Here is a 15,258-nt window from a genome sequence, read left to right as displayed (position 1 = left end):
ATGTTCACGAGCAATTTTTAGACTTGCTGAGTTAAATTGCATGCTGCATTCTAGTTTCTGTTCTAATAATGTCATAACAAGAAAAGATATTATAAATATTATAACCACCAAAAACCTTTAACTTTATGCATTGGCATGTAAGACTGTGTATGTGTGTGTGTTTGTGTGTGTGTGTGCATGTATTTCTTTATCAGGAATGTAATAGGATTGTTCTTTCATAAGAAAATGTTTTTCTAAGTAGTTCAAAGTAATTCTAAACATTCGAATATTGTATTTGGTACTTGTGATTATAAATTTGAGGGCCAGTAAATGTAGTTCCTATTATATATCATTCAGGTAGGATTAAAATAGAGCAACTGTGAAGTAAATTTCCAGTGGTGGCTCAGGTGAATAAAGTATTAACAAATTCAATAAAGTAAATATTATTTGACTTTAAAACAAAGAGCCAGTTTCATATGTGTTATTTTATTTAATTTAAATCTCTAGAGCTCGTAATCAGACATATTTCCTTTGCTTTTAACTGTGAGAAAGAAAAAAAAAAATGTGGCATTGTTTCCCCCAGTCCTTCCCTTGATCATATGAATGCAACCTTTCAAAATGGCCTGAGGTGACAGTGGGCATTTTATCAGTGATCTCAGAAGACATATTCTAGAAGTTATATTTCTTTGCCTTTTTTTTGAATCTCTTATTTGCAACAGATTCTTTATGGCAAAACATACCTACTCTTTTCCTGAATTTTTCAAAAATCAAATAACTTTTGCACTTTTCTAAAATAAAATAGAAATTTACATCTTTATGTGAGGTGATGAATTTTTAAGCTCAAAAAGTCTATTAATATTGCCAACAAGTTACTTCACTCTTTTTTTCCTACAGCGTACTTTATATTGTTTTTTTCTCTTGCATATTATGTGCTACACTGTAAACATTTTGAGAAGCTTAACTGATTTAATGATTTAATTTTGTTATTGTGTTTGATTTATTGAAAATAATGAGATAAGTTTTAATGGGAGTTATACATTTAACAAATTTCAAATCTTAACTTGTGGCTCTTTTGGCCCCATTTTCTTTCCTTTTTAATTTTCTTTTATTATCATTGACAGTTTATCATAATCATTTGTTCTTTGATATATTCCCAATAACCTCCAATGTACAGTTGCAGGGGAGAGATGTTAATTTGCCCCCTGTCCTTTCAGGAAATACCAGCATCTTCAGTGATTACTGCAAGTCATTTTTTAGCAATTCCATTTGTCACCAAACTCTTGCCTTCCAAAAATTCTTTTTTTTCCATCCTAAAGGTAGGATTTACTGATCCTGGCTTTGTTAACTCCCCAAAAGCCTTGATAAACCTACTCTTTGAACATCCTACTTATTATATTGTACCTCACAATTAGCTTGAAGAATGGGTATCACAATTATAACTCCTCACTAAAAGTAAACATTCCTTGCTGTCTGGCTTAATTATCCTCATTTCTATATATATATATATCTGTTTGTATTTATTATTTTTAATAACAACAATGTAAATTTTTCACATTACATTAATTATATACATGCTCATAAGGATTATGAGCATTTTATTGTATTTTATCTGTACAGTAGATCTATGCACAGACTGTTATTTCAGTTTACAGATACAGAAACTCTGAAACATTGTTTATCCTTCTGGTAATTGGATGAGACAGAACACAAACCCAAACAAAAGTAAAGACCAGTGAGCTTCCTAGAAAGACAGCCATAGCTGTCACCTGAGTAAGAGAATGTGTGTAGACTGGGTAGAATCTATATATTCTACTCACCTTGGAATGGGCTCATAAAAGTGCTAATCGTTGATGAGGATCTCATAAATAGTGAAAATTATAGCTGACACTGACTTCATTAGGTGATCAGTAAACTGATTAATTGATAGGGAAATAATAGAATGCTCTCAAAGAATGCATAGTGTATCATTTTAGAAATGGTGCTTGGCATTGCCTTCTTAATATGCATTTCATTGATCCCACACTGAAAGGCACATTGTATACCTGAGAGCCTGGCTAATACTTTTGACTTCCCATTTATATTTCTCTTAATTTATCTCCTTATCTTATTACCTCCTCAACCTCAGATAATAATTTATAGAAATCTATAATGGAAAATGAACCCAAATATCAATGTGAATAGTATTTGTTATAGATAATGTATGAAATTTTAATATTATTGATGTTAAATAATTAACTTTCTATTAGCCTCAGGGGAAAAAAAATGTTCATCTTTTCCTCAGGTTAGAGACATTTTTATTCATTGGAGCCATTGTATCCACATAGTATTCTCTTATTTTCCAATATTTTCCACATTCAATGAAGAGAACAGATTCCTTTTTCTATTCTATGAATAATTACATAGAGTAAATTCTAATTTGAATCAACAATCAGGAATTTAGAAAGCATTTAAAAGTTATTATCAGTAATACTTATTTTCTCAATTTAGTTTTAGTTTACACAATTACTTTCAATTTTATTTGTGAAGTCCTAGAGATTAATAAGAAAATGGTCCAAATTACATTTTTCTATTTAGGGAGCTGAATAATGATTATTCATCTTTGCAAAAAGCACAAAAGGTAACACAGTATTTTCAGCCTTATTCTCCCTTATTTTCATGGTACCATTCAATGTGAAGTAGGTAAAAATGCCTTTTCAGGTTCTTCTGTAAAATAAGTAATTCCCTGAGGGTCACTCATTCAATTTGTCCACACATATCTTTTACAACAGAAATTAATTTAGAAAGGTTGACTAAGTGATCACCTATGTCAGAGACAGAAGAAGCCATCCAATCAGTGTTAATCCTTATGAGCAAGGATTTTGGAAGTAAGATGAATATATGTTATAGTATGATATTATATATTGTATATTATCTGATATATTATAAGTATAAATATAGACTTAATATAAACATAGTTCTTACAGATCAATAATATAAATATTACCTTAATTAAATATACAAATACATGAACAGATATTTTAAGAAGAAGTAATACAAATGGTGAATATGCATGTTTTTTAAAAAAATCAACCTTCTGAAAATCAATAAAGCAATTATAATAAAATTCTTTGTTACACACTTATACAATCATCCTCTACACACACATTCTTGGACAAGGTGTTGAGAAACACTTTAACAAAGTTAAAGATGAATATGACAATATGTATAATAAGTTTTAGAAATCTTCATATTCTTAGATCTACTAACTCTTCTAAGAATTCATCCCATGAAAATAATCTTAGCATAAATGCCCTCAAATAACTGTAAACAAGAATTTTCAGCACTACCTTTATTTATGATTGCATAAATGACAAATAAACCTAATGTCCAAGTTGCAAATATATTAAAGTATTATCTGTCTATATATAGAATTTTAGAAAGCACATTTTCAAAACTATCTAAGAAATAAGATATAGTATATAGTGATAATGTAATTGTAAGCAAAAAATCAAGAAATAAAGCTTTATATAGTATAAGATACAATGTATTTAATACAATGTAAAATAAAATGTATATTTTATAAATATACATATACATTTATACATGAAATAGCCATACAATAAATTACCACATTTTTAGAGTAGATATTACTGTGTGATATCCATATCTTATTCTATACATTAAATTATATTTCTCTGTTTTCAAATTTCATCAATAAATATGTATTATATTATAATTAGAAACATATTCCAAACGTTTGAAAAGCTACACATTTTATATTGAAAAATTAAAATAGTGACATGTAAAGTATAAATGAGTTCAATACAACAGCAAGTATTTTTGGTAAGCTGCATCTAAATCAATTTTTAAAAGTTAACCTCTGTATAAATTAGTGTATGTAAGATAAAAAAGAAAAAGCAGAGAAAGAACAGGCAATCCATCAAATAGCTATAAATAATTAATAAACTTGGGAATATTGTTCGTAATCTTAAGCAATTAAAGCTATATAAGTGTAACCATTATAAAATTTTCAACTCTAAATTTGACAAAGATTAAGTAAAACACATGCATACTATTCAGTGTTGAAGAGGTAAAAAGAGATGGGCTAATACACTACACATAGAAAATTAAAGTTGTACAATATCTGTGTAGAAAGTAATTTGGAAATTTGCTTTTCTCTTACCTCCAGGAAGTAAGGTCTTCCTTTCCCTCAAGTATGATTGTATTTTTCTGAAGTAGAGATTAAAAAGAGTCGTTCCGCAAAAATGTGTTCTCCCTCCAGTCTAAAAACACATTGGGGCTTCCCTGGTGGCGCAGTTGTTGAGAGTCCGCCTGCCGATTCAGGGGACACGGGTTCGTGCCCGGGTCTGGGAAGATCCCACATGCCGCGGAGGGGCTGGGCCCATGAGCCATGGCCGCTGAGCCTGCTCCTCCGGAGCCTGCGCCTCCGGAGACTGTGCTCTGCAATGGGAGAGGCCACAACACTGAGAGGCCCGCGTACCGCAAAAAAAAAAAAAAAAAAAAAACCACCACCAACAAAAAAAAAACAGATTGACTTTCTTCCTATATGCAGTTTCTGTATTAGAGATCCCACTTATGCAGGAGAGGCCCACAACTACCTAAAAAGGACTGTAAGCTTACTCTATGATACCTGCAAGATAACTTATCAAAATATTGCAGAATAAGACTAATATCTTAACAGCTAAAAACAAACAAACAAAACTAGAAACAGTGGCCGATGTATTTTTTACAGATATGATCAAATATGTTTACAACAGTGTTATTTACTAAAGTAAATAATTGGAAACCAGCTAAATATTCAACAATAAAAAATAAACTATCATGCAGCCGTAGGATGTAATATGTAGTTATTAAAAATAAGTTTTGAAGAATTATAATACCAGAAGGTTAAAAAAGCGTAATATAAGGATGTCTCTACATTATGATCTATTGTATCTTGTACATGTGTGGGTGTGGGTGTGGGAATGTGTGGACAAAAAGAGTGTCAGGGTGTGCGTGGGGAAGAAATGTCTTATGCGAAATATACATTTTAATGGGGGCTATATTTGGTTTCTGGAATTATTTTCTCACACTTTTTGCATTTGCTAAATTATTTTGAATCAGAAAATATTCAAAAAGCTTAAATTATCTACTCTCATACTTCCACTATGAAGTTCAAATATTTAAAATAGGCTTACCAAGACTTAGGCATGAATGAATTTAAAAATACATTGACTGGGCTTCCCTGGTGGCGCATTGGATGAGAGTCCGCCTGCCGATGCAGGGGACACGGGTTCGTGCCCTGGTCCGGGAAGATCCCACATGCCGCGGAGAGGCTGGGCCCGTGAGCCACGGCCGCTGAGCCTGCGCGTCCAGAGCCTGTGCTCCGCAATGGGAGAGGCCACAGCAGTAAGAGGCCCGCGTACAGCAAAAAAAAAAAAAAAAAAAAAATACATTGACAAATAAAAATGGTCAATATCATTAATAATTTATCAATTTAAAAAATCATAAATGATATTACCATTTGTATCTGTCAGATTGGAATATTAAGAATCTTCCTATTACCCAATGGATGGGGGAAAAATCATACTCATACTATTACTGAGAGTATTAATGGATGACACAGTTTAGGAGGGTAGGCAGCAATGAACACCTGAACACATATATTCCTTTATTTAGGAATTTACACTTTTTCTGATCAAAAGTTAGGAATTTATGCTTTTTCTAATCAAAAACAAATGCATAGAGGTAAATAAATATGAATAATCTCTGTGACTTTTTTTTCTAATAGCAAAAAATATATATGATATATAGTAACGATGCAGTGTTTGGAGGGTGTAAAATTAAATGTAAAGTGGGCTATAAGTAAAGATGTAGAAAAATCTTTCAAGATATTTTGTTAATTAAAAACATTTGATTTCAGAATAATATGTAAAATATTTTTACATAATATCCAGATTAAGCAGGAGGATATCAATCATTTCAATCATTTATAAAATACAATTATCCATACTTTGTGTCTGCATAGAAACTTTAGGAAAGAATACACTACAAACCTTTGACAATGGTTGTACTGATTGAGGTTCATGAATTTTTACTTTCTACTCTTTGTCCCATGGTGTACAAATAGTACAAATAGTACTATTTGTACAAATAGTACAAATAGTTTCATAATAGTATTATTATAGTTAATAATGATAAGAAAAGCATGCCACTTGCTGCCATTTAATTCACTGTCGGAGCTGATTTAATTTTCCTTAATTAGTATGCTGAATCTGATCTTATCGTTTGAAACTGAAAAATTATAAATTATAAGTTATAAATGCCATCTTTTTTTATCAAGGGAGTAAACATTTTCACTTTTCACTTTCAGAATAATGACTTGCTTTTGCTTTGTTCAGTCATACTTTACTGCTGTTAGGTTGGATTTCACTAAATCCTCCTGTGTTATGTATTACATAGAATAATAAACATTTTATTGCATGTAATTATTTTAGCAATTGAAAGCTCACTAATAATTTCCATTTTTACTCTTTTTTTTTTTTCAAAATCATAATTTTTATCCATCCGAAGTAATTCTTAATGAGATTTTTTAAAAACCTAAAAAGTAAAAACGAAAACACTCACTCTGGAGGCAATCAGGATGTCCAGAACTAATTGATATTCCAACCACCAAAAACAAAGAGAGGTGGAAGTATTGGGTGATAGTTAATTCTATAGAAAATAAGTCCTGATATCAGTATCCAAAGCCTAAATATGTAAATCCTTAAATTTCAGTTAAGGGTGATGAAGTAATTATTACAATAATAATAAATTTTGTTGTATCAGTTAAAACACTGAACTCAGATAATAGAGGATATACCAAGTACACAGTAACTTTAAAATTAGAACCATGCCTATTATTTTTCAACACAATTAATTTCAAAAGAGAAGATGTATATCCTAAAATAACTCATTGTATATAAATATATTTTACAATTACTTTCAGTTCTGAAGAGTCATTTTATAGACAATATAATGCATTCCTAAAAATAAGCAAATGGATAAAAATACACATATATATACACTAGAAAATAATACACACACACACACATACACATACACACCCTAAATTAGTTTAATTCTTAAGTCTCCAAAGGAAAAAAAAAGCTACCAATAAACCAGGGATTGTTTCCCCAAATTGAGATTTTCCTGTTCAATATCTTTGATTTTTTTATCAAAGATTTTTTATCAGTAAACCTTTGCCAAACCTTTGTTTTACACATTTGAATTTACATCGTAGACCAAAGATACAATAGGGTGACTGCATTCAATTGTTAAATTCAAGCTTTCCCATTCATCTAATTTTTTTTTTATTACCATCATTTCTGTAGTTCCTTTCACTATGTTCTCTTATTGTGAAATGCAATTTGCTCTCCACAGTTTGAAAGCCTCCCACCCAAGTACACGAACTAGCGCTCTTTTTATGTTAGACATGATCATTTGAATGGTCTTGTTAGGAATTAGTGGTAAAACTAGCAATGAATGTTGATTATTTTTGAGGCAATTATTAAGACAAAAGAGGCACATTTTATTTCCACTGTACAAGAGACCACATCTAACAAGGGCCCTGATTTAGGATCCATGATAGGTCTGGATTGCATCACAGAATGAAAAAGTCTGAAAATTGTGTGTGTGTGTGTGTGTGTTTGTGTGTGTGTGTTTCTGTGGGAGTCCTAAACTTTCATTGACTTAAGAACAGTGGGGAAACACCTTCCGCAAAGACTTCAGTAACTGGTTAAACAATAACGAATCACTCCTAGTTAGTTTTCTTCTCTCCTGAAAGCTAAAAGAATTGTTGCTAAGCTCCACCCCAAAAGGAAACTACTTGTTTTACAGTATTCAACTACATCAGGTATTGATTTTAGAATAATATTCAATTCAATATTATGTTGCTTAGATTATTTTTAAATTATTGATCTAAAGATCATAATACATGGTATTGTTTAAGCCTTTATAAGAGAGTTAGATGGAAAAAAGAGTATATTATTTTGATGTCCAATTAACAGGGCAAGAGAGACTCTCAGATGAGAAATAGTTGCGACCTAAGAGTTATTTTTTTATTCCTCAATTCCGCTTTACTAACTGAAAATATTGATTAGAAAATAATAAAGTTAGACCTCAGTGCCGCATCCATCTTCTTGTGTTAAGAGGGCAGCACTAGCAGAGAGGTTCCTATTAAATATAGGTGTCATTTTTATTCCTTATGCACTTCTTTCTATTCTGCACAGTTTCCTGAGGGATGTGAAAATAAACACACTTAAGAGATTTCACAAGAACTGTATTACTTCAAGATGATATGCTGCAATTTTTTTCCTCCAAAAAAAATCAGATCTTTTATTATTGTATCGTTTATTCATATATTGGGCTTTTAATCTGTAATTGTGACTGTGTCCAGAACATAAATACCATAATTAGTATGAAAAGTGTTTAAATGGAACAACAACCAATGTTGGTTAAAAGCAATTCCACTGTACAAGAAGCTACATACCACATGTGGCAGAAATAAAAGTAGAAATTTGATTAAACAGCAGTTCAGGACACCTACCACAAAAATAGTGAGGTACATATTTATGAATTACAGGGCATACGAAATATGTGTTCTTAACTTCTAAGTGTATTGAGACAGAGATTGGGATATTATTTTATTGTTAGTTAATAACTTTATTAAATTATACTCTGAGAATGAAATTTGTATAAAAAGACCCATTTTAGGATGTTTTTGTTTGAAAATCCTTTGTGACCTATTACACATGCATGAAGAGAATATGCATCATCTATTTTTCAGGAATAGGATCAATCTGTTTGTCTATGTGTCAATGAATTCATACACAGACATAAAATCAAAATTTTAAGTTTTTCTGTTCAACTCATATTGCCTCACTAAAATTGCAAGGCTTTATCTAACAAATCATTTTATGTGATTTTTTTGTATACTGCTGTTCTATTACTTTACTCACTTTCAACTTCTTTATCAGTCTCTGAGACAGATGCGTGAAAATCTCCTGCTGTGATTGTGGATTTGCCAATTTCTCCTTTTAATTATTAGCATTATTTAAAAATATCTCTGGTAGTACCTTTACTAGCATCATAGTGTGTATTGTTCTTTTTGCTGTTATAAACACTTTTTATTTCTATATTTGTGCAAATATTATTTTGAAAAAGGAGGATTAGTTTACATTAACTTACCTTTTACTGGGGTGAACAATGAACATTAAAACTGATTACTCTGTAATATTGGGTAGTGACATCTGATATAAGGAAAAATAAAGCTAGGTAAAGAGATAGCGTGTGATGGCAAGCTGCTTTGAGGCGATGCTTTGGAATAGAGTTCTGAGAGTGCGTGATAGATTGTCATGTTGGCTACTGGCAAATAGTGTTCCAGGAAGTAACCACAGGTTCTTCCAGGTCTGGGGAAGGTAGGCTTAAAGGAAAATTTCAGTAATGGAAAGACTACCTGGTTAGAGTGAGCAATGGGAAATGTGGAATAAAATGGTGTTAGAGGAAGAGTTTAAGCCATGCAGAGGAGTAAATTTGAGTTTTGATCCATTTGGTACTGAAAGCTACTAGAGTCTGTTAAATCTGCTGAAGCAGATTTCTGTTAGTATTTACTAGGCATATTTTCTTCCATCTCTTATTTTGATATAGTATAGGTAATTTTGTTTTATGTGTATCTTTTAAAGAACACCTTGCTGCTTGCTTGTCTGTTTTAACTGAGTTATATTTGACATACAACACTGTAAGTTTAAGATGTAGAACATTGATTTGATACATTTATATTGTGGTATGATTACCATAGTGGCATTAGCTAACACTTGTATTGCTTCATATAATAGTCAGTTTTTCTTGTCTTGAGAACAGTTAAAACCTAATCTCTTAGAAAGTTTAATGTTGATAATATAGGTTGGTTGTCTATAATCACTATACTGTTTATTAAGTGTCTAGGACTTATTTATCTACTGGTTGCAAGTATGTACCCTTAAACAACATCTCTCCCATAACCCCCATGCCCCAACTCCTGGTAACCATCATTTTACTCTCTGCTTTTACAATTTCAGGGTTTTTTAGATGTCACGTATAAGAGATAGCATATAGTATTTGTCTTTCTCTGTCTGATTTATCTCACATATCATAATGTCCTCAAGATCCATCTATGTTGTTGCAAATGGAAGAATTTCCTTTTTTCTCATGGCCAAATAGTTTTCCATTGTATAAATATACCACACTCCCATGTTTATTGCAGCATTATTCACAATAGCCAAGATATAGAAATAACCTAAGTGACCATCAATGGATATTGCTTTTATCTAACCTATGATTGTCTATATTTTTATGAGACAGAATAGAATGGTAATCAACAAAATGTTCTCTGGATTCAGTTTTGTGACCTTGGACAAATTTAATTAAATTATCTAGACTGTGGCTTCCTTTTTGTGAAATAAGAATAATTATAGTACTTATATGATGAGTTTGCTTGGAGAAGTAAAAAATTTAATATATGTAAAGCCTTTAGAATAGTGACTAGTTTATGTAAAGTACTTAGCATAAAATTAGCTTTTATAATATTATTAATGATTTATTACATTCACATTTATTGTAGTGATTTTATACACACATTTGCATGCACACATATACACATATATGTAATTATTAGTAATATCATACTGTGAGTTATTTTCTTTCTTTGCTTATTTTTTCTTGCAGCTTTAGGTTGGATTAACAGATTTCTTTTAACTACTTTGTTTAATCCATACAGTACAGAAGCTAATTGTATTGTATTTCTGTTTTGTTAGTGGCTATCCAATTAAGAATTTCTCAAAACTCTGCTTTTAGACATAAGGAAAGAAAACGATGTCTGTTTATGAACTAAAAGCGTACTGAAAATAACTGAAACATCAATGTCACAGCACTCTGACTACTGGCACTAATATTGAGTATTTAGTATACTCAATTATTGTCTCATTGAACAAATTAAACAACATAGATTTTTAGCTTTAGAATAAATAAGTGCATGAATAAACTATTGCTTCTGGTATAACTTTTGTGACATGGACTACTGAAAATTGTCAGGAAAAAGGATTGGGGAGAAATCACAATAGTAAATGGTCTTTCAGTAACTGGTTTGGCAGGTTGTAGTGCATATCTTACTTATTTGAATGATATTTTGAGAATAAATCAACTCTTTTTGCTTTCTCTGTAAAACAGAAATTAAAATTATGGACCATATCTATCCAAACCTTTGTCCAAAAGGAGGCAGCCCTACAATACCCATTGAGGAAGGATACCTAGGCTGAAAGAATGTTCTTCTTTGGGGACCGTAAGTGGAACTGATTATTGCTTTTGTTCTCCATAGGATTAACCAATGAGACCACTTTTAGGACCTGTCTTAGTTGATTGGCCTATGGGATAAAGGAGATTGAACTACACAGTTTCCTTTGGTGCTTGGATCCTCCAAGTAACTCTATTCCAATGACATAAAGTTCTAAATCACCATTATTAATTTTAGTTAGAAACTCCATTTATTAAGGAAAATTGTTCACAAGTTAGAGAAACCAATTGAAACTAGCTTAAGCAAAAGATATTCAAGTTTATTATGGGAATGTAGGGAGAGTACATGAAACCAGAGGAGGGACAACTCTTGCCATCTTTCATTTCTGCTCCTCTTCCAGCATCTGCTTCATTCTTCTCTGACTCTGGGCACTCGCTTTTCTGTTTCTAAATGCACATGATGACAGTACAGTCTTACATCTCTCTTTAAAAGTCAAACACATGTTGAAAATTAAATTCCTTAGTCACGATTCTAAATTCCCAGAGAAATGACCATAGATCAGAAAATATCATTGGACTGATTAACTGGTATAAAACATTATTGTTTTGTGTGTATTGAAAGTGAGTCTTTGGGGAAAAATTCTGGTTGGAGTATAGTTAACAAGCAAAGAAATACTTATCTCAGAAACCAAAAATGTACTGAATAGGATCACCACTGTGAAAGAATAACCCTCATTTCTCTATGTACATATGATTCTGGCTATCCTAGTTATGGACTTATTTTCAGGGTCTGATATTTATTAGGTCCTTAAATATTAGTTATTAAGATATGTTTATAAGGTTCAACCACATTCATGTGACTGACCTGGAAAAGATAAATATCTTTAGATGGAAAAAACAACTAAATTTGGGACCGAAGTACACTTCTTAATAGGTCATTGCCTCTAAACATGTGTCAGTATATCTTCAATTACATATGAAATCTTCGTATGGTCAATTCTTTATAAAATAATATACTGTAGTATTATCTAAGCTAATTTTTATTCCTTAAAACAGTTATAGATGTTATGGGAAAGAATCAAGACAATTAGATTACAACTGAAAATATTTTTATCTATCATGGCTCTTCTGTTAACTAGAATGAGACTCAAAAATAAGTTGCCAATGACCTCTTAGGACTATAAAAGTTAAAACTTATTTTCCCATGAGTTATTTCTTGCTTATCAACCTATAATATCTCAGTTGCCCTTTTTGGATCATATACTTTATTGAAAACACTACAGCTACAGTTCAGTAGCTGGACTTCTCCTAGATTTTTGCTGGTGGGTAAACCATAGGTAAGAGTGGCCGACTACTAAACATTAAAGTTTTTTCAGTAAAATCTGTTTGAAAATACTCCTTTTAACATTTGTCATGTCTACAACTGAAAATTTAGAAGGTGAAGAAGAGAGATTACCCAAGAAGTCATAAATTGTCATACATGTTTAAACCAGTTAAAAGTGAAATTAAGGTACAATACAGAAGAGTAGTTTCTGTATTCTTTCCTTGGCCTAAAGTCTATCATTAGGGCCAATATTTTGATTTATGTATTAACATTTCCTAGTCTAGAGTTATGAAATTAAGTATAGACATAACATATATGTATATAATGTATGTTCTAGTCAATGAATTCCACATTTTGATTTCTATACAATATAAAAGTCAAAAAAAGGTCAGAGATCCACAGATATAAAAGATGAGAAAACTGAAACCCAAAGAAGAAAAGTGTGATTTTTCTAAGGCCACATTAGTAGGAGTGGCAAAACATGATCCCTCACAAGCCTACTGGTTTCCACTTATACTTTCACTATTTCACACACCCTCACCAGGTAGCCTTCCTGTTACTTGCTTATGGGTGAATTGCAGACTTCTCATCTGTTCTCATCTCACAGTATAAGATCCACTATTTCTACCACGATTGAGTGAGATAGCAGTGTTATGACTCTAGTCATAGTGGTCTGAATATTTTTAGGCTGGAGCAAGTTTTGGTTGAAAACAAATTGATCAGCTCAAACATTTGGTTAAAATGACAATTGGTACATCCCAAGGAATAGCTTACTCTTAGATATTTAGTTTCATTCAAAATTTTCCCTTAATATCAAACAAACTTCTAAATTTTCTCCATAGCAATAAATGCAGGTAGAAATAATTCATTACGTACTTACATTTGTTTAAAATTGATACAAATGTGGAAACATCCATAAATATTTGCAGTGCCACATCATGGTTATTATCAATTATGATTTAGGCCTAAGCTTGCTGTGAATTAACAAAATTGCATATAGCTCTATCATTCAAGTCATTTCACTAGGTACTGTGAATGTTGTGCTGTATTATTATGTGAGCATCAAAATGTCTCTTTTTCTTACTCATGAAGTAAATTTATATCCATAAAGAAGCTCACCCCTCAGTAATAAACAAGGCATGCATTCAATGAGTTTATTTCTGAGGAAAACAAAACAGTTATTTCCATCACAGTAATACTTTCTAGTAGTTCCTGTGGATGAAGTTGAAAAGCAGGGACACTCAATGTCTTTTAAAAGGAATGGCAGAGGGCATATTTTATAACTAAAAGCAGACAAGCCTCTTTTCTCCCAAGTAAAAAGGAGTGTTTTCTAAAGAAGAAATTCCTTTTTTACAAATCACAGGAGCATTCTCATTTTTTCACCTGAAATACCTCTCCAGTTTTTTTTTGTTGTTTTTTGTTTTTTTTTTCGGTACGCGGACCTCTCACTGCTGTGGCCTCTCCCGTTGCGGAGCACAGGCTCCGGACGCGCAGGCTCAGCGGCCATGGCTCACGGGCCCAGCCGCTCCGCGGCATGTGGGATCTTCCCGGACTGGGGCACGAACCCGTGTCCCCTGCATCGGCAGGCGGACTCTCAACCACTGCGCCACCAGGGACGCCCCCTCTCCAGTTTTTCATTGAATTTCCATAGTTCTTGGAACGCAAAGAAATGACTTTAAATTATCACTTATTTTACTTTTTATATGAACCCTCTCCATTTTATTGGAAAATGAGTTTATCCTTCAGACATTTCAATAATTTATCTATGTTTTATGACCAGCTGCTTCCAGACATTCTTAAGATTTATCCCAAGTGCTTGTGGTCAGTCAGCAAGGCAGCACATGTTTATGGAGTATCAGGTGCATGGATAATCTAGTGTTGGCATAAGTTTCATACAGAACTTAGATTTTAGGAATTACGTTTAAAAATATTTCCTATGATTTTATATTCTCTTGCCCTTAATTTCTTAGGAAAATAAGAATGTCATTAGAAATGCATATTACCATATATTTAGTGAAATTGATGATAATTATGATGTGAGTAAAAACATCTTTCTTGAAGCACTGTTATCTTGGCTGTTTAATATTAACAGCATTCCTGGTGGATTTTACAATTAAGTTGTTATTTGGTGAACATGCATAAGAGACTCAGATGTATAGGAATTATCACTAATTATAAACTAGCTGGTCATGAATGCATATTGACAGATTTCAATTCTTTTTTCAAATTACTATTAACTTTCCAATAAAAAAAAACAGAAGTTTTAAATTCAGTAAAAATTTGTGTAAAAATATGTAAAAATGTCTCCTTTTAACCTTTTTATGTTGGAAAACCAGGTTTTTGTTTTGAAGAAAGAAACCTCATCAAGGCCATGACCCTATTCATACAGTAAGGGCAGTAAAAGGCATTAGAAACACATGCTCATGGATTCCTCTGGCCTCGTTAGTGAGTAAAGGATATGCATGTATAAATCCAATTGGGCCACATCAGCAACACTGCATTAAGCAGCATATACAATTTGCACATTTATGGAATGATATGCTTAGCATTTATGAAGACTCATTTCTATTGCCTGAAAAGAAACAATACTAATAGTGTGTGCAATTAAGGGCTCCCAAGAATAATGGAAAAATTGGTGACTTGTAACCACATTTAGTACTATGTGCTGC

The sequence above is a fragment of the Delphinapterus leucas genome, chromosome 1 (assembly GCF_059928025.1).
Source record: "Delphinapterus leucas isolate spDelLeu-1000000601 "Yukka" chromosome 1, BTC_Dleu_Yukka2, whole genome shotgun sequence".
NCBI lineage: Eukaryota > Metazoa > Chordata > Mammalia > Artiodactyla > Monodontidae > Delphinapterus > Delphinapterus leucas.
Note: the sequence above shows the minus strand (reverse complement) of the source record.